The sequence below is a fragment of the Panthera pardus genome, unplaced genomic scaffold (assembly GCF_024362965.1).
Source record: "Panthera pardus isolate Hobbes unplaced genomic scaffold, ASM2436296v1 HiC_scaffold_12, whole genome shotgun sequence".
NCBI classification, from domain to species: Eukaryota; Metazoa; Chordata; class Mammalia; order Carnivora; family Felidae; genus Panthera; species Panthera pardus.
This window is the reverse complement of record NW_026526677.1, coordinates 96,571,248-96,589,744: the sequence shown is the minus strand read 5'-3', so window position 1 is coordinate 96,589,744 and position 18,497 is coordinate 96,571,248. Positions and strand designations below refer to the sequence as shown.

At 40.6% G+C, this 18,497-nt stretch overlaps 1 long non-coding RNA gene across 1 annotated transcript in view; it reads right to left on the bottom strand.

Moving 5' to 3' along the window:
• Nucleotides 1-12,273: 12,273 nt before the first annotated feature.
• The window catches only part of LOC128776211 (uncharacterized), a 15,137-nt gene continuing 8,913 nt past the window's right edge, over nucleotides 12,274-18,497 (bottom strand). The window contains exons 2-3 of the long non-coding RNA XR_008421275.1: nucleotides 14,323-14,474; nucleotides 12,274-12,389 (exon numbers count right to left, since the gene is read on the bottom strand). This is a non-coding gene — a long non-coding RNA (uncharacterized LOC128776211). The remainder of the gene's footprint in view (nucleotides 12,390-14,322; nucleotides 14,475-18,497) is intronic.

Genomic DNA, 18,497 nt, shown 5'->3' with positions numbered 1-18,497 from the left:
TTAATTGAAAAAAATGGGATCTTGAATGAAATGATGACATCTGTATGCACTTCAATGACTGAGACACTTGAATATCTGTATACTTCCCTTCCAGTAGAATTAGCCCGTTTTCCCGTCACAGGTTAGCCTCTCAGGCTTGAAGATCCCATAATTTTCTCACTTAAAGCAGATTCGGGCTCTCCTCAAATGCACCCCCGCCATCTCTCATTGCATTTAGACATATAATTAGAGTCAAAGCCCATCACAATCTAGGACAGAGGTTGGCTTTTTTTTTTTTTTTTTTCTTAAAAAGCCACATTGTATTTTTTTAATTTTTTTAATGTTTATTTATTTTTGAGAGAGACAGAGCATGAGTGGGGGAGGGGGAGAGAAAGAGGGAGACACAGAATCTGAAGCAGGCTCCAGGTTCCGAGCTGTCAGCACAGAGCCTGTCGTGGGGCTCAAACCCACAAGCAGTGAGATCATGACCTGAGCTGAAATCTGATGCTCAAACAACAGCCACCCAGGCACCCCTTAGAAAGTCACATTGTAAATATTTTAGGCTTGCAGGCCACATAGTCTGTGTCACCACTATTCAACATTGCTGTTGTAGGGCAAAAGCAGATATAAACAATATGTTAAAAAAAATGGGCATGGTTGTACTCTGATAAAACTTTATTTACAGTAACAAGTAATTCACAAAGCAGAATTTCCTAATTCCCCGTCCTACAGGGATATGTACAAGGATGGACCTGGGAAGACAGAACTTCTACTTATTTGTAGGTTTTTACCTGTGCATATGCTATATGTTAATAACAGTTTACTTAAAACAGTGATAAGTATGCTGGACTTTCAAGGAAGATGGCAGAGTAGGAAGACCCAAGGCTCACCTTGTCCCATGACTACACCCAGATAACACCCACATCAGTGTAAATGACCCAGAAAACAACCCAAAGACTGGCAGAACAGACTCTCTGCAGCCAAATGTAGAGAAGAGACCACATCAAAGAAGGTAGGAAGGGCGGACACTTGCTCCAGAGCCAAACGAACCCATCGAACTGTCTGCAGGAGGGAGGGAAGCCAAGAGTATGGAAAGGGGAGAGGAACAGGCCCCCACCAGGTACCCCAGGCATGGGGGACCTACACTGGAAAGACAAATCCCCGTAGCATTTGGCTTTCCAAACCAGAGGGCCCTACCTTCGTGACTTCTTACAACTAGTGGGGCTTAACACCTAGAACATTAAAAATCATCAAGCTTGGGTCTGGGAGAGCTGAGAGGGTGACAGGAAATGGAGTCCCTGACCCTAAAGAGACAGCACAACAAACAGCCCCACTGAGATACAGCATAGAAAGAGTAATTTGAAACATGCCTAGGGTTCATAGGAGGGGAATTTATTTGTTAATCTCAGAGCATATGCAAGAGAGGCAGGATCTTTGGGAGACTTCTCCAAGAACAAAAGAGCTGGTGGGCACCATTTCCCTCCTCTGCCCTCCAGCCTAGATACATGGATACCTGTGGGAACCAGCTCAGAGTGAACATTCTCCACCCAACTTGCTAACAGTGCACCTGCACCCATGCTTTCCTGCAGACCCACCCCTCTCCATCCTGGTCTGGGCAGGAATTTCCCAAGGTGGCTGCAGTTTCCCACAGTAGACTGGCACACCACGCCCCAGCATTCTTTTACAGACACACCAGCTCCAACACATCCTTGGCAGGAGTCCACCCAAAGTGCTGCAACAAGCCTGCCAGCTTGCCAACAGCCCCGCCAGCGACCAGCACCATCCCAAAGTGACTCCTGCTCCAGAGAGGGCAAGATAACCACACACGTCAGTCTGACTGTGGTGCTAGCAATGGGCTAGGGGCAAATATCTGGTCCGACTGCAGCCCTCCCCGCCTCCCGCCAACAAAAGCTTCTCAGGAGACAACACAGGGAAAGTGCCCTGTGGTTCAGTGCTACCACAGCTCTGGCAAATGCCTGGTCTGACTCAACCCAAGCCCAAGGTGGTCCCACGCTGGCCCACTAACAACACAGGGACCAGACCCTCCCCACAACAAAGAGAGCCACTGCAGCTGACTAGACTATAGGTAAAAGCAGCTCAGCCACAAGAGCAGTGCCCATGCAACACACACAGGAAATGCCCCTGAAGTGCCAGATTTGGGGAAAGGGGGTACTGCACTACAGGGCACTGGAGGTCCTCTTCTTCATAAAACCACCACTTTCAATGTTTTATTTATTTTTGAGACAGAGAGAGACACACAGCATGAGCAGGGGAGGGGCAGAGAGAGAGGGAGACACAGAATCTGAAGCAGGCTCCGGGCTCTGAGATTCAGCACAGAGCCCGACGCGGGGCTCGAACTCACGGACCATGAGATCATGACCTGAGCCGAAGTCGGACGCTCAACCGACTGAGCCACCCAGGCGCCCCAGAAGACCACCACTTTCAAGAGCAGAAGACGTTCATGAGTTTCATAACCCATAGAAACAGACACAGAGAGTTAGACAAAATGAGGGGACAAAAGAATATATCCCAAATGAAAGAACAGGTCAAAATCACAGCAAGAGATAAACAAATGGAGATAAGCAATATGCCTAATAGAGAATTTAAAGTAATGGTCAAGGGAGCCTGGGTGGCTCAGTCGGATAAGGCCCAACTCTTGATTTCAGCCCAGGTCATGATCTCACAGTTCAGGGAATCAAGCCCCATGTATTAGCACAGAGCCTACTTGGGATTCTCTTCTCTCTCTCTACCCACCCCCGTGCTCACACTCTCCCTCTCTCTCTCTAAATAAATAAACATTAAAAAAAAATTGAGTAATGGTCATAAAGATACTCATTGTGCTTGACGAAAGAGTGGAGGACCTCAGTGAGACCCTCAACAAAGATACAGAAAGTAAAGAAAAAAAAAATCACAGATGAAGAACTCAATAACTGAAATTAAAAATACACTAGATGGAGAGGTGCCTGGGTGGCTGAATCTGTTAAGCGTCTGACTTCAGCTCAGGTCATGATCTCACAGTCCGTGAGTTTGAGCCCCGTGTCAGGCTCTGTGCTGACAGTTCAGAGCCTGGAGCCTGCTTTGGATTCTGTGTTGCTCTCTCTCTCTCTCTCTGCTCCTTTCGCGCTCACATTCTGTCTCTGTCTCCCTCTCTCAAAAATAGATACACATTAAAAAAAATACACTAGATGGAATAAATAATAGACTAGAAGAAGCAGGAAAATGGGTCAGCAACCTCAAGGACACAGCAATGGAAAGCAATCAAGCTGAATGCGAGAGAGAAACAAGAACAACAACAACAACAAATAGACTTAGGGAACTCAGTGACACAATCAAACATAGTAACATTTGCAATATATTGCAAATCCTAGAAAGAGGGGAGAGAGAGAGAAAATGGGGGGTAGAAAATTTATTTGAACAAAAAATAGCTGAAAACTACCCAAACCTGGGAAAGGAAACAGAAATCCAGATCCAAGAGGCACAAAGAACTCCCAACAAAATCAAACCAAAGAGGTATACACCAATACACACAGCAAAAAGTAGTAGTAAAAAGAGAATTTTTAAGCAGCAAAGAGAAAACAGTTACATACAAGAGAAACCCCTTAGGACTATCAGCTGATTTTTCATCAGAAACTATGCAAGCCGGAAGGGAGTTGCAAGATATATTCAAAGTGATGAATGAAAAGAAAAAAAAAAAAAAACTCCAACCAAGAGTACTCTATCTGGCAAGGCTACCATTCAGAATGGAAGGAGAGAGAAAGTTTCCCAGACAAAAAGGTTGAAGGACTTCATCACCACTAAACCAGACTTCAGGATATGTTAAAGGGAACTCCTGGAGCTGAAAGGAAAGACTGTAAGTAAGGGTAAGTAAGGAAAACACAAAAGCAGTACAATTAAGTATATCTATAAAAAATCAGTCAAGGGATTAACAAAATAAAAGGATGTAAAGTATGACACCACATACCTAAAATGTGGGCAGGAGGGGGGAGGAGGAGTAAAAATGTAGTGCTTTTAGAATAGGTTCAAACTTAAGTGACCATCAACTTAATATAGACCGCTATATGCAGAGGTGTTAAATATAAACCTAACGGTAAGCACATATCAAAAACTGCTAACAGATACGCAAAAAAATAAAGAGAAAGGAATTCAAGTATTCCAAGAAAGCCAACTAACTGTGAGACAGAAAGGAAAAGAGAACTACAAAAACAACCATAAAATGAGTAGCAACATGGCAATAAGTACATACCTATCGATAATTACTTTGAATGTATTCTGAATGAGTATTCAGAATATCCCAACCTAAAAGAGTAAAATTCACATTGTTTTTCAAGCATCCATGGAATATTCTCCAGAACAGATCACAAAACAAGTCTCGACAAATTCAAAAAAACTGAACTCATACTATGCATCTTCTCTGACCACAAGGCTATGAAACTAGAAATCAACCACAAGAAAAAATCTGGAATAACACAAATACATGGAGGTTAAATAACATGTTACTAAACAACAGATGGTCCAACCAAGAAATCAAAGAGGAACTTTAAAAAATACATGGAGGGGAGTCAATAAGGTAGAAAAATAGGGGGACCCAAAGTTCCTTCATCCCTCAAACATAGCAGTATTAAGGCCAGAAGTTTTGGAATTCCAGGAATCAAGGCTACAGAGTGACAGAAACATCTCCAGGGGCCCAAGGGGACGACCTGGAGGGCCACAGGTGCATGCTTGCAAACTTGGAGAGATAAAACAGGTGGTGTAGGCACGGAGGGGAAGGATCCCTTCCTGTGGAGAGATAAAAGGAAGAGAAAGACAGGCTGTGGAAGTGTAGGGTTGTATCTGGACAAGAGGAAAACCTCCCCAGACCACGGACTGGACCAGGGAATGGAAAAAAAATGGGTAAAGAACCAATTTCTAACTTGCAAATACCCTTAAGAGTGAGGATCCAGGACTGTGGGTCTTCCTCCGGACTGGGGCCAGCTGCCCTGTGCACAAACCTAGAGGGGAAAGGAGCCATCCCAGGGTTCGGAAGTGAGCTCAGAGGCGCAGTTGGAGAGAGCAGTCCCCTCCCTTGAGTGCTAAGAAGGTATATATACCTGTTCCAAGGACAAAAGACCTTGCAGGCACCCGCCAGCCAGAGGCTCTTCGTCAGCTGGGTGGAGTGGCACTACTCCGGAATCAGGGCGCGTGGAGTGGGATCTTTTAAGACGCTGGGGTTTGAACCCCAGGCGAACACGTGGGAGGCGCTGGAGACCGTGCAGCAGGAGAAACCAGCTCATTCATGCCCGTGCAGCTCTGTGAGGACAGCCTGAACAGAGTGGTCTGGGACACCCGGTCCGGGGAGGAAAGACTGGGGTGTCACCATTGGTCTCCTCATCACCAACGGGATGGGGCTTCGGGGAACAAGACATCAGGCCCACAGCGGAGGGGGGACCTGCTCACACCAAACCCCACCCCTCTGTGCTTGGTAACTGCGGATCTACTGGAGCAAGATTGACACTGATCAAACCAGACAGTCCCTCCTCCAGACCAGCACAGCCACCAGTTCCAAGGCACTGTCAGATATCGGTCCAGTGGCTTTGCATTTTTGGATCTGATTCTTGGTCAACTCTTGTTATATATATATATTCTTGATCAATTATATATTGGCCAATTATATCTTGGTCAATTATATATATATATTCTTGGTCAATTCTTATATATATATATTTCTTTCTTTTCCTCCTCTTATTTCTTCCCTTCTCTATTCTGGTTGTTGATTTGTTTAGGCAGACATTTTTAATCTATTCTTTTCACACCTCTTCTATATCTCCTTTATTTGCCTCTCTCTCTCTCTCTCTCTCTCTCTCTCTGGATTAAGCCATATAGTTTCTCTGATTCTCTGCCTGGTCAATTTTTTTTTTCTTTTCTTTTTTCTCCACCCCTGTCATTTCTCTCTTTGTATGAGAGATAAGGCTTCTTCCACCACCACCCCTTTTTAAATTTTTTTCAGGGTTACTTCAATGAACAAATCAAAGCACGTCTGGTAGAAGGTCCAAACTACCACTACGAGTAGGGAGATAAAAGCAACCAGAGTCACAACAACAGACAGCAAGCAACACACTCCAAAAACACCTCCTGAAGGGCGAGGCCCTGGACAGTGTATGACCCCTTTTTAATATAGTAGTGCTCACAGGTGCAGGACACATAACAAGCTATTAAAACACATAAAGGACAGAAAAGTAGGCAAAATGACAAAACGGAAGAATCTTCCTCAAAAGAAATTACAGGAAGAAATGAGAGCTAGAGAACTGCTCAAAACAGATATAAACAATGTATCTGATCAAGAATTTAGAATAATAATCATAAGATTAATGGCTGGGATTGAAAAAAGCATAGAAGACAGCAGAGAATCTATTGCTGCAGAGATCAAGGAACTAATAGCCATGACGAATTAAGAAATGCTGTAAATGGGGTGCAAAATAAAGCTGATATAGTGACAGCAAGGATGGAGGAAGCAGGCAGGAGATTAAATGAAATAGAAGATAAAATTATGGAAAATGATGAAGCTGAGAAAAAGAGAGAAAAGAAAATACTAGACATGAGGGGAGAATTAGAGAACTAGGTGATTCAATGAAACATAACAATATCCATATCACGGGCGTTCAAGAAGAAGAGAGACAGAAGGGGGCAGAAGGTTTACTTGAACAATTTATAGCTGAGGACTTCCCTAATCTGGGGAAGGAAGCCGACATCCAAATCCAAGAGGCACACAGAAATCCCTTCAGATTCAACAAGAATAGGCCTTCTACACAGCATATCATAGTGAAACTGGCAAAATACAAAGATAAAGAGAGAATTCTGAAAGCAGCTAGGGACAAATGGTCCTAAGCCTACAAGGGGAGACACATAAGGGCAGTAGCAGACCTGTCCACTGAAACTTGGCAGGCCAGAAGGGCCTTTAGTTTAAAATCTAGTTTGTCTGATATAAGCATTCAATGTGCTAAATAGGAAAAATATGCAGCCAAGAATCCAGCAAGGCTGTCATTCAGAATAGAAGGAGACATAAAGGCTTTCCCAGACAAACAAAAACTGAAGGAGTTCATGACCACCAAACCAGGCCTGCAAGAGATCCTAAGGGGGACTCTGTGAGTGGAATGCTGCAAAGACTACAAAGGACCAGAAACATCACCACAAGCATGAAACTTACAGATAACACAATGACACTAAATCCTTATCTTTCAATAATAACTCTGAATGTAAATGGACTAAGTGCCCCAATCAAAAGACATGGAGAACCATCTATCATGCTACTGGAAGTCAAAAGAAAGCTGGGGTAGCCATACTTATATCAGACAAACTAGATTTTAAACTAAAGGCTGTAGGGGCGCCTCAGTGGCTCAGTTGGTTAAGCTTCCAACTTCGGCTCAGGTCATGATCTCACAGCTCATGGGTTCAAGCCCCGCATCAGGCTCTGTGCTGACAGCTCAGGGCCTGAGGTCTGCTTCAGATTCTGTCTGTCTGTCTGACTCTCTCTCTGTCCCTCCCCCACTCACGCTCTGCCTCTCTCAAAAATAAACATTAAAAAAGATGTTAAACTAAAGGCTGTAACAAGATGAAGAAGGGCATTATATCATAATTACGGGGTCTATCCATCAAGAAGAGCTAACAATTATAAATGTATATGCCCCCAACTTGAAGCACCCAAATAAATAAATCAATAAATCACAAACATAAGCAATCTTGCAGGGGACTTTAACTCCACTAACAACAATGGACAGATCATCTAGACAGAAAATCAATAAAGAAACAATGGCCTTGAATGATATACACTGGACCAGATGGATTTGACAGATATATTCAGAACTTTTCATCCAAAAGCAGAATACACATTCTTCTCGAGTGTACATGGAACATTCTCCAAGATAGATAACATACTGAGTCACCAAACAGCCCCCAATAAATATAAGAGAATTGACATCATAACATGCATATTTTCAGATCACAATGCTATGAAACTTGAAATCAACCATAAGGAAAAATTTGGAAAGCCTCCAGATGCATGGAGGTTAAAGAACATCCTACTAAAGAATAAGTTAACCAGGGGCGCCTGGGTGGCTTGGTCAGTTAAGCGTCCGACTTCGGCTCAGGTCATGATCTCACGGTCCGTGAGTCCGAGCCCCGCGTCAGGCTCTGTGCTGACAGCTCAGAGCCTGGAGCCTGCTTCCGATTCTGTGTCTCCCTCTCTCTCTGACCCTCCCCCATTCATGCTCTGTCTCTCTCTGTCTCAAAAATAAATAAATGTTAAAAAATTAAAAAAAAAAAAAAAAAGAATAAGTTAACCAGACAATTAAGAAAGAAATTAAAAATATATGGAAACAAATGAAAACACGACAGTCCAAACCCTTTGGGATGCAACAAAGCAGTCATAAGAGGAAAATACATTGCAATCCAGGCCTAGATCAAGAAACAAGAAAAATCCCGGATACAAAACCTAGCCACACACCTAAAGGAAGAACTAGACGCAGAACAGCAAAGAAACCTCAAGTCCAGCAGAAGAAAAATAATAAAGATTAGATCAGAAATAAACAATATAGAATTTTTAAAAAAGTAGAAAAGATCAATGAATCTAAGAGCAGGTATTTTGAAAAAATAGACAAAATTGATAAACCCCTAGCCAGACTTCTCAAAAAGAAATGAGGGAGGACCCAAAGATAAAATCACAAACAAAAGAGGAGAGATCACAACTAACACCACAGAAATATAATTATTAGAGAATACTATGAAAAGTTGTATGTCAACAAACTGGACAATCTGGAAGAAATGGACAAATTTCTACACATTCACACACTACCAAAACTCAAATGAGAATAGAAAATTTGAGCAGACCCATAACCAGCAAAGAAACTGAATCAGTTATCAAAAATCTCCCAACAAGCAAGAGTCCCGGGCCACATGGCTTCCCAGGGGAATTCTACCAAACATTTTTAAGCACAGTCAATACCTATGCTTCTCAAGATGTTCCAAAAAATAGAAACAGAAGGAAAGCTTCCAGACTCATCCTATGAAGCTAGCATTACCTTGATTCCCAAACCATACAGAGACCTCACTAAAAAAGCGTTATAGGCCAATATCCCTGATGAACACAGATACAAAAATTCTCAAAAGATACTTGCAAATAGAACTCAACAGTGTATTAAAAGAATTATTCATCATGATCAAGTGAGATTCATTCCTGGACTGCAGGGCTGGTTCAACATTTGCAAATAAGTCAGTGTGATACACCACATTAATAGGAGAAAGGGTAAGAACAATATAATCCTGTCAATAGATATGTGGGGAAATAGGTACTGCTTACATAAATGGGTTAGAAAAAAGCTTAGGGCGGAAAGCCACCACCACGGGGAGAAAGCATCCGATATTAGCTAGTGAGATGTTGTAAGGGGATCATTAGTAACTTGTTATATCACCTGCAGGAAATTACTTTCCATCTAACACCAATATACTATCGTACTTTGATCACAAACTCCACTTGCCCCCCAGACCCTTTGCTTCATACACACATAAGTTAATGATTACTATCTAATTGCTTTCTTCATGTTCAACCCGTGTATAAGATCTTGTTTTCTTCATGTTCACACATGTTTAAGAGCTTGAGTGCTCAATAAATATGGGGACAAAAGCCCTGCTCGGGGCTCTTGTCTCCTTCCAGACATTAACCTCTCTTGTATTCAATTCTGGGTCTGCTCTCTTGCTGGACAAGAGACTCCTAGTCTGGGACATAGATGCAGAAAAAGCATTTGACAAACTACAGCACCGATTCTTAATAAAAACCCTCAAGAAAGTTGGGATGGAAGGAACACACCTTACCATCATAAAAACCACATATGAAAAGCCCACAGCTAATATCATCCTCAATGGGGAAAAACTGAGAGCTTTCCCCCTGAGATCAGGAACACGACAGGGATGTCCACTCTCACCACTGTTGTTTAACATAATATTGGAAGTCCTAGTCTCAGCAATCAGACAACAAAAGGAAATCAAAGGCATCAAAATTGGCAAAGAAGTCAAACCTTCACTTCTCACAGATGACATGGTACTCTATATGGAAAACCATAAAGACTCCACCAAAAAGCTACGAGAACTGATACATGAATTCAGCAAAGTTGCAGGATACACAATCAATGTACAGAAATTGGTTGCATTTCTATACACCAATAATGAAACAACAGAAAGAGAAATCAAGAAATCCATCCCATTTACAATCGCACCAAGAACCATAAAATACATAGGAATAAACCTAACCAAAGATGTAAAATATCTGTATGCTGAAAACTATAGAAAACTTATGAAAGAAATTGAAGAAGACACAAAGAAATGTTAAAACATTCCATGCTCATGGACTGGAAGAATAAATATTGCTAAAATGTTAATACTACCCAAAGCAATCTACACATTCAATGCAATCTCAATCAAAATTGCACTGGCATTCTTCTCAGAGCTAGAACAAACAATCCTAAAATTTGTATGGAACCACAAAAAACTCCGAATAGCCAATGTAATGTTGAAAAAGAGAACCAAAGCGGGAGGCACCACAATCCCAGACTTTAGCCTCCACTACAAAGGTGTAACCATCAAGACAGTGTGGTATTGGCACAAAAACAGACACTCAGATCAAAGGAATAGAGAACCCAGAATCGGACCCACAAATGTATGGCCAACTAATCTTTGACAAACCAGGAAAGAGTATCCAATGGAAAAAAGACAGCCTCTTTAGCAAATGGGTCTGGGAAAACCGGACAGCAAAATGCAGAAGAATGAAACTGGACCACTTTCTTACATCGAATACAAAAATAAACTCAAAATGGATGAAAGACCCAATGTGAGACAGGAAACCATCAAAACTCTAGAGGAGAAAACAAGCAACAACCTCTTTGACTTGGGCCACAGCAACTTCTTACTTGACACATCTCCGAAGGCAAGAGAAATAAAAGCAAAAATGAACTACTGGGACCTCATCAAGATAAAAAGCTTCTGCACTGTAAAGGATAACATCAACAAAACTAAAAGACAACCGACGGGATGGGAGAAGATATTTGCAAATGACATACCAGATAAAGGGTTAGTATCCAAAATCTATAAAGAACTTACCAAACTCAACACCCCAAAAACAAATAATCCAGTGAAGAAATGGGCAGAAAACGTGAATAGACACTTTTCCTAAGAAGACATCCAGATGGCCAAAAGACACATCAAAAGATGCTCAACATCACTTATCATCAGGGGAATACAAATCAAAACCACATTGAGATACCACTTCACACCTGGTAGGATAGCTAGTATAAAAAAGACAAGAAATAACAAGTGTCAGCAAGAATGTGAAGAAAAGAGAATATACCAATAATAAAGCAACAGAAAGAGAAATCAAGGAATCAATTCCATTTACAATTGCACCAAAATCCATAAAATACCTAGGAATAAACCTAACGAGAGAGATGAAAAATGTATACAATGAAAACTATAGAGAGTTTATGAAAGAAATTGAAGACGACACACACAAAAATAGAAAAATATTCCATGCTCATGGATTGGAAGAACAAATATTGTTAAAATGTCAATACTACCCAAAGCAATCTACATATTCAATGCAATCCATGTCAAATAACACCAGCATTCTTCACAGAACTAGAACAAACATTCCTAAAATTTGTATGGAACCAGAAAAGACCCCAAATAGCCAAAGCAATCCTGAAAAAGAAAACCAAAGCAGGAGGCATCACAATCCCAGACTTCAAGATGTATGACAAAGCTGTAACCATCAGGACCGTATGGTATTGGCACAAAAACAGACACTCAGATCAATGGAACAGAATAGAGAACCCAGAAATGAACCAACAAACATATGGTCAACTAATCTTTGACAAAGCAGGAAAGAATATCCAATGGAATAAAAACAGTCTCTTCAGCAAACGGTGCTAGGAAAACTGGACAGCAACATGCAGAAGAATGAACCTGGACCACTTTCTTACACCATACACAAAAAGTAAACTCAAAATGGATGAAAGACCCAAACATAAGACAGGAAGCCATCAAAAATCCTAGAGGAGAAAGCAGGCAAAAACCTCTCTAACCTTGGCCACAGCAACTTCTTACTTGACACGTCTCCGAAGGCAAGGGAAACAAAAGCAAAAATGAACTATTGAGACCTCAACAAGATAAAAAGCTTCTGCACAGCGAAGGAAACAATCAGCAAAACTAAAAGGCAACCAATGGGATGGGAGAAGATATTTGCAAATGACATACCAGGTAAAGGGCTAGTATCCAAAATCTATAAAGAACTTACCAAACTCACCCCAAAAACAAATAATCCAGTGAAGAAATGGGCAGAAGACATGAATAGACACTTCTCCAAAGAAGACGTCCAGATGGCCAACAGATACCTGAAAAGATACTCAATGTCACGCATCATCAGGGAAACACAAATCAAAACCATATTGAGATACCACCTCACACCAATCAGAGTGGCTAAAATTAACAACTAAGGAAACAACAGATGTTGGTGAGGATGTGGAAAAACAGAACCCTCTTGCACTGTTGGATGGGAATGCAAACTGGTACAGCCATTCTAGAAAACAGTGTGGAGGCTCCTTAAAAAATTAAAAATAGAATTACCCTATGACCCAGCAATAACACTATTACGAATTTATCCAAAGGATACAGGAGCGCTGATTCATAGGGGCATATGTACCCCAAAGTTTATAGCAGCTCTTTCAACAATAGCCAAATTACGGAAAGAGTCCAAATGTCCATCAACTGATGAATGAATAAAGAAGATGTGGTTTATATATACAATGGAATACTACTTGACAATGAGAAGGAATGAAATCTTGTCACTTCCAACAACTGGAGGGCATTATGCTAAGTGAAATAAGTCAGTCAGAGAAAGAAAGGTGTCATATGTTTTCACTCATGAGTGGAATTTGAGAAACTTAACAGAAGACCATGGGGGAAGGGAAGGGGGAAAAATAGTTTCAAACATAGAGGGAGGCAAACCACAAGAGACTCTTAAACACAGAGAACAAACTGAGGGTTGATGGAGGGGGCAGGAGGAGAGGGGAAAATGGGTGATGGGCATTGAGGAGGGCATTTGTTGGGATGAGCACTGAGTGCTGTATGTAAGCGATGAATCATGGGAATCTACTCCCGAAGCCAAGAGCACACTGTACACACTGTATGTTAGCTAACTGGACAACAAATTATATTTAAAACAATAATAATACACGGAGATAAATGAAAATGAAAACATAATGGCCCCAAATCTTTGGTATGCAGCAAAAGCTATTCTAAGAGGGAAGTTTTAGCAATACAGGCCTACTTCAAGAAGCAAAAAAAGGGGCGCCTGGGTGGCTCAGTTGGTTAAGGGTCCGACTTCAGCTCAGGTCACGATGTCACGGTCCGTGAGTTCGAGCCCCGCGTCGGGCTCTGGGCTGATGGCTCAGAGCCTGGAGCCTGCTTCCGATTCTGTGTCTCCCTCTCTCTCTGCCCCTCCCCTGTTCATGCTCTGTCTCTCTCTGTCTCAAAAATAAATAAATGTTAAAAAAAAATTTTTAAAAAGAAGCAAAAAAAACCAAAACCTCAAACAACCCAAACTTATACCTAAAGGAGTTAGAAAAAGAAGAATAAACAAGCCCCAAACCAGTAGAAGGAAATATTGAGATTAGAGCAGAAATAAACAAAATATAAACTAAAAAAATATAGAATAAATCAATGAAGCCATAGATGGTTCTTTGAAAAGGTCAACAAAATTGATAAACCTCTAGTCAGTCTCATCAAAAAAAGAAAAAGAAAGAGGACCTACATAAACAAAATCAGAAATGAAAGAAGAAAATCACAACATCACAGAAATACAAAGAAACATAAGAGAGTAATGTATTATGAACAATTACATGCCAACAAATTGAACAACCTAAAAGAAATGGATTTCCCGACACACACAACCTCCCAAACTGAATCATTAAGAAAGAGAAAATTTGAACAGATCAATTACTAGCAATGAAATTGATTCAGTAATCAAAAAACTCCTAACAAACAAAAGTCCAGGACCAGATGGCTTCATAGGTGAATTCTAGCAAACATTTAAAGAAGAGTTAATACCTATTCTCCTCTAATTACTCCAAAAAATAGAAAAGGAAGGAAACCTTCCAAATTCATCTTATGAGGCCAGTTATTACCCTGATACCAAAGCCAGAGAAAGACACTACAAAAAAAAAAAAAGAGAACTACAGGCCAATATCTCTGATGAACATAGATGCAAAATCCACAGCCAAATACTAACAAACCAAATCCAACAACACATTAAAAAAAATCACTCACCATAATCAAGTGGGACTTATTCCAGGGATGCAAGGATAGATCAATATTTACATATCAATCAACATGATACATCACATTAACAAGAAAAAGGATAAAAACCATACGATCATTTCAGTAGGTGCAGCAATGCATCAGAAGTACAGCATCCATTCCTGGTTAAAAAAAAAAACAAAAAAACTTAACAAAGTAGGTTTAGAGGGAACATACCTCAACATCATAAAGGCCATATATGAAAAACTCACAGCTAACATCATACTCAATTGGGGAAAACTGAGAGCTTTCCCCTCAAGGTCAGGAACAAGACAAGGATGTCCACTCCTTACTACTTCTAGTCGACATAGTACCGGAAGTCCAAGTCACAGCAATTAGACAACATAAAGAAAGAAAAGTCATCCAAATTTGTAAGGAAAAAAGTAAACGTTTCACTCTTTGCAGATGACATGATACCATATGTAGAAAATTCTGAAGACTCCACCAAAAAAACTACTAACACTGATCAATGAATTCAGTATGTTTGCAGGATACAAATCAATATACAGAAATATGTTGCATTTCTATACATTAATGATGACGTAGAAGAAGAAAACAACCCCATTCACAACTGCACCAAAAATAGTAAAATAGCTAGAATTAAACTTAAACAAGAAGGTGAAAGACCTGTACTATGAAAACTATAAAACACTGATCAAAGAAATTGAACATGACACAAATAAACGGTAAGATATTACATGGTCATGGATTGAGAGAATATTGTTAAAATGTCCATACTACCCAAAGCAATCTATAAGCTTAATGCAATCCTTATCAAAATACTTAACATCATTTTTTACAGAATTACAATAAATAATCCTAAAATTCATACAGAAGCACAAAAGACCCCGAAATAGCCAAAGCAATCTTGAAAAAGAACAAAACTGAAGTTATCACAATCCCAGATTTCAAGATATAATCCAAAACTGTAGTAACCAAAACAGTATGGTACTGACACAAAAACAGACATATATATTAAAAGAATAGAGAACCCATAACTATATAGTCAATTAATCTTTGACAAAGGAGGCAAGAATGCACAATGGGAAAAACATGATCTCAACATTGTTGGCAAAACTGGACAGCTACATGCAAAGAATCAAATCGGACCACTTTCTCACACCAAACACAAAAATAAACTCAAGATGGGGCGCCTGGGTGGCTCAGTCAGTTAAGCGTCTGACTTTGGCTCAGGTCATGATCTCACGGTTTGTGAGTTCGAGCCCCACGTTGGGCTCTGTGCTGACAGCTCAGAACCTGGAGCCTGCTTCAGATTCTGTGTGTGTGTGTCTCTCTCCTGCCCCTCCCCTGCTCGCACTCTGTCTCTATCTTTCAATAATAAATAAACGTTATAAAATTTAAAAAAATAAAGATGGATTAAAGACCTAAACATAAGGTCTGAAACCATAAAAAGCCTGGGAGAGAACACAGGCAGTAATTTCTCTGACAGTGGCCGCAGCAACTTCTTTCTAGATATATCTCTTGAGGCAAGGGAAATAAAAGCAGAAATAAAGTACTGGGGCTACATCAAAATAAAAAGCTTCTGAGCAGCAAAGGAAACAATCAAAAAACCAAAAAGACAACCTATTAATGGCAGAAGATATTTGCCAACGACATAGCTAGCTGATAAAGGGTCAGTATTCAAAATATACAAAGAACTGATACAACCCAACACTAAAAAATGATCTAGTTAAAAAACAAGAAGATATGAACAGACACTTCTCCAAAGAAGACATCCAGATGGCCAACAGACACATGAGAAGATGCTCGACATCCCTCATCATCAGGGAAATACAAATCAGAAATACAACGAGGTGTCGCCTCACACCTGTCAGAATGGTTAAAATCAAAAACATAAGAAACAACAAGGATTGGCAAGGATGTAGAAAAAAGGGAACCCCCGTGTATTATTGGTGGGAATGCAAAATGGTGCAGCCACTGTTGGGAGACCGTACGGAGGAGGTTCCTCAAAAAAATGAAAAATAGAATTACCATACGATCCAGTAATTCCACTACTGGGTATTTAGCCAAAGAATATGAATACACCAAATCAAAAAGACATAGGCGTACCTATGTTTACTGCATTATTTACTACAGGCAAACTATAGAAGCAGCCCAGGTATCCACTGATAGAGGAGTGGATACAGAAGATGTGGTACACATAGACACCCAGACACACACACAGGCACACACACACACACGACTATTATTCAGCCATAAAACGAAGAATGAAATCTTGTCACTTGCAACAACATGGATGGATGTAGAGGGCACAATGCTAAGTGCAGTAAGTCAGAGAGAGACAAACGCCACATAATTTCACTCATATGTGAAATTTAACAAAACAACAAACAAACTAAAAAAGAGACAAACCAAAAAACAGTGTCTTAACTATAGAGAACAAACAGATGGTTTACCAGAAGGAAGGTGCATGGGGGCATGGGTGAAATAGGAAAAGTGGATTAGGAGTACACTCACATTGATGAGCACGGAGTAATGTTTAGAATTGTTTTTTTGTTTTCTTTTAAATTTTTTAAATGTTTATTTATTTTTGAGAGAGACAGAGTGTGAGCGGGGGAGGGGCAGAGAGAGGCAGACACAGAATCTGCAGCAGGCTCCAGTGCTGTCGGGCTCTGTGCTGACACAGGTGGGGCCTGAACCCACAAACCGGGAGATCATGACCTGAGCAGAAGTTGGACACTTAACCAAATGAGTCACCCAGGTGCCCCTACATACACCTGAAACCAGCATAACATTGTATGTTAATTATACCGTTTTTTTTTTTAAAAAGGTCAGCAGCCTTAAAAAAAAAAAAACAAAAAAAAAAACGAGAAGTGTTTAAGGTATATACAATACCTATGATGTGTTGTGAGGAACAGAGGAGGCAGTGACCTAGAAGATAGTTGTTATGAGTTGGGTTGAAGTCCACAAAAAGTAACGTTGGAGTCCTAGCTCCCAGTGTTTCCGGAGGTGATCTTATTTGGAAATAGAATCGTTACAGAAAGAATCAGTTAATGAAAATGAGGTCCTACTGGAGTAGTGCGAACCCTTAATAACTGATGTCCTTACTAAGAACGGAAATTTGGATATACATACAGGGAGAACACCATGTAACTGACAGAGGCAGAGGTTGAGGTGAGGTCACTGCAAGCCAAGGAACTGAGGAAAGAACCTCAAATCAGGAAGAGGCAAGGAAGGATTCTTTCGTAAATTTTTCAGAGACAGCATGTCCCTGCTGGCACCTTGACTTTGGACTTTCAGCCTCCAGAGCCGTCAGACAATAAATTTCTGTTGTTTTAAGCCACCCAGATTGTGGCATTTTGTTACGGAAGCCCTAGAATGTAATAGGTACAGTACGCGTTCGTGTCCTGTGTGTTACAGGGGAGGAATGAATCCCCAAAGTCACCAACTTTGTGTGTAACAATGCTGGCATTGGACGCAAGCCTTCAAATTTATTGTTCTTGTCACTAACCTAGAGACCAGACTAAATTTGCTCTGGCATTCAAGGTCCATTGGGGATAAGTAAAGCAGTAAGTAGATTAAAAATATTTGAAAAAGTCCAGCTCTCTGTCATTGGATTAGCCATTTCCACGTTCTTTCCTTTACCCAAATTTTATAAAGCAAAGAAATCTGGAAATAGTTTTCTCAGCATATAAGGTGACAGTAAATAAAACGCTAGCCTTTTCAAAAGACGGTTTTCATTCTGTTTCTGATTATTTGGTGACCTAGGTATCTGGATAAACTTCTTCACTAAAAAATTTCCACCCCTGGCTCCAGAGGACTACAGAAGCAAATAAATAAATTCAAATGTTGGTGCTGAGCAAAGGGAGGAAATCACAGACAAGAACTTAGAACTGAGGGGCGTCTGGCTGGTTCAGTTGGTGGAGCATGGGACTCTTGATCTCAAGGTTGTAGGTTTGAGCCCCACGTTGGAGGTACACATTACTTAAAAATAAAATCTTAACAAAACAACAAAACTTTAGAACTGAAAGCCAGCCCACAGGCCAAATTCTTATTGTCTTGGTAGTATTAAAAACCTCAAAGTGAGAATTTTAGAGTGATCTTGGATTAGTGGACTCCCAGGAAACCCAGCAGATGCAAACTAAACTCGCCCATGGAGAAATTCATCCCAAGCTTCAAAGGAT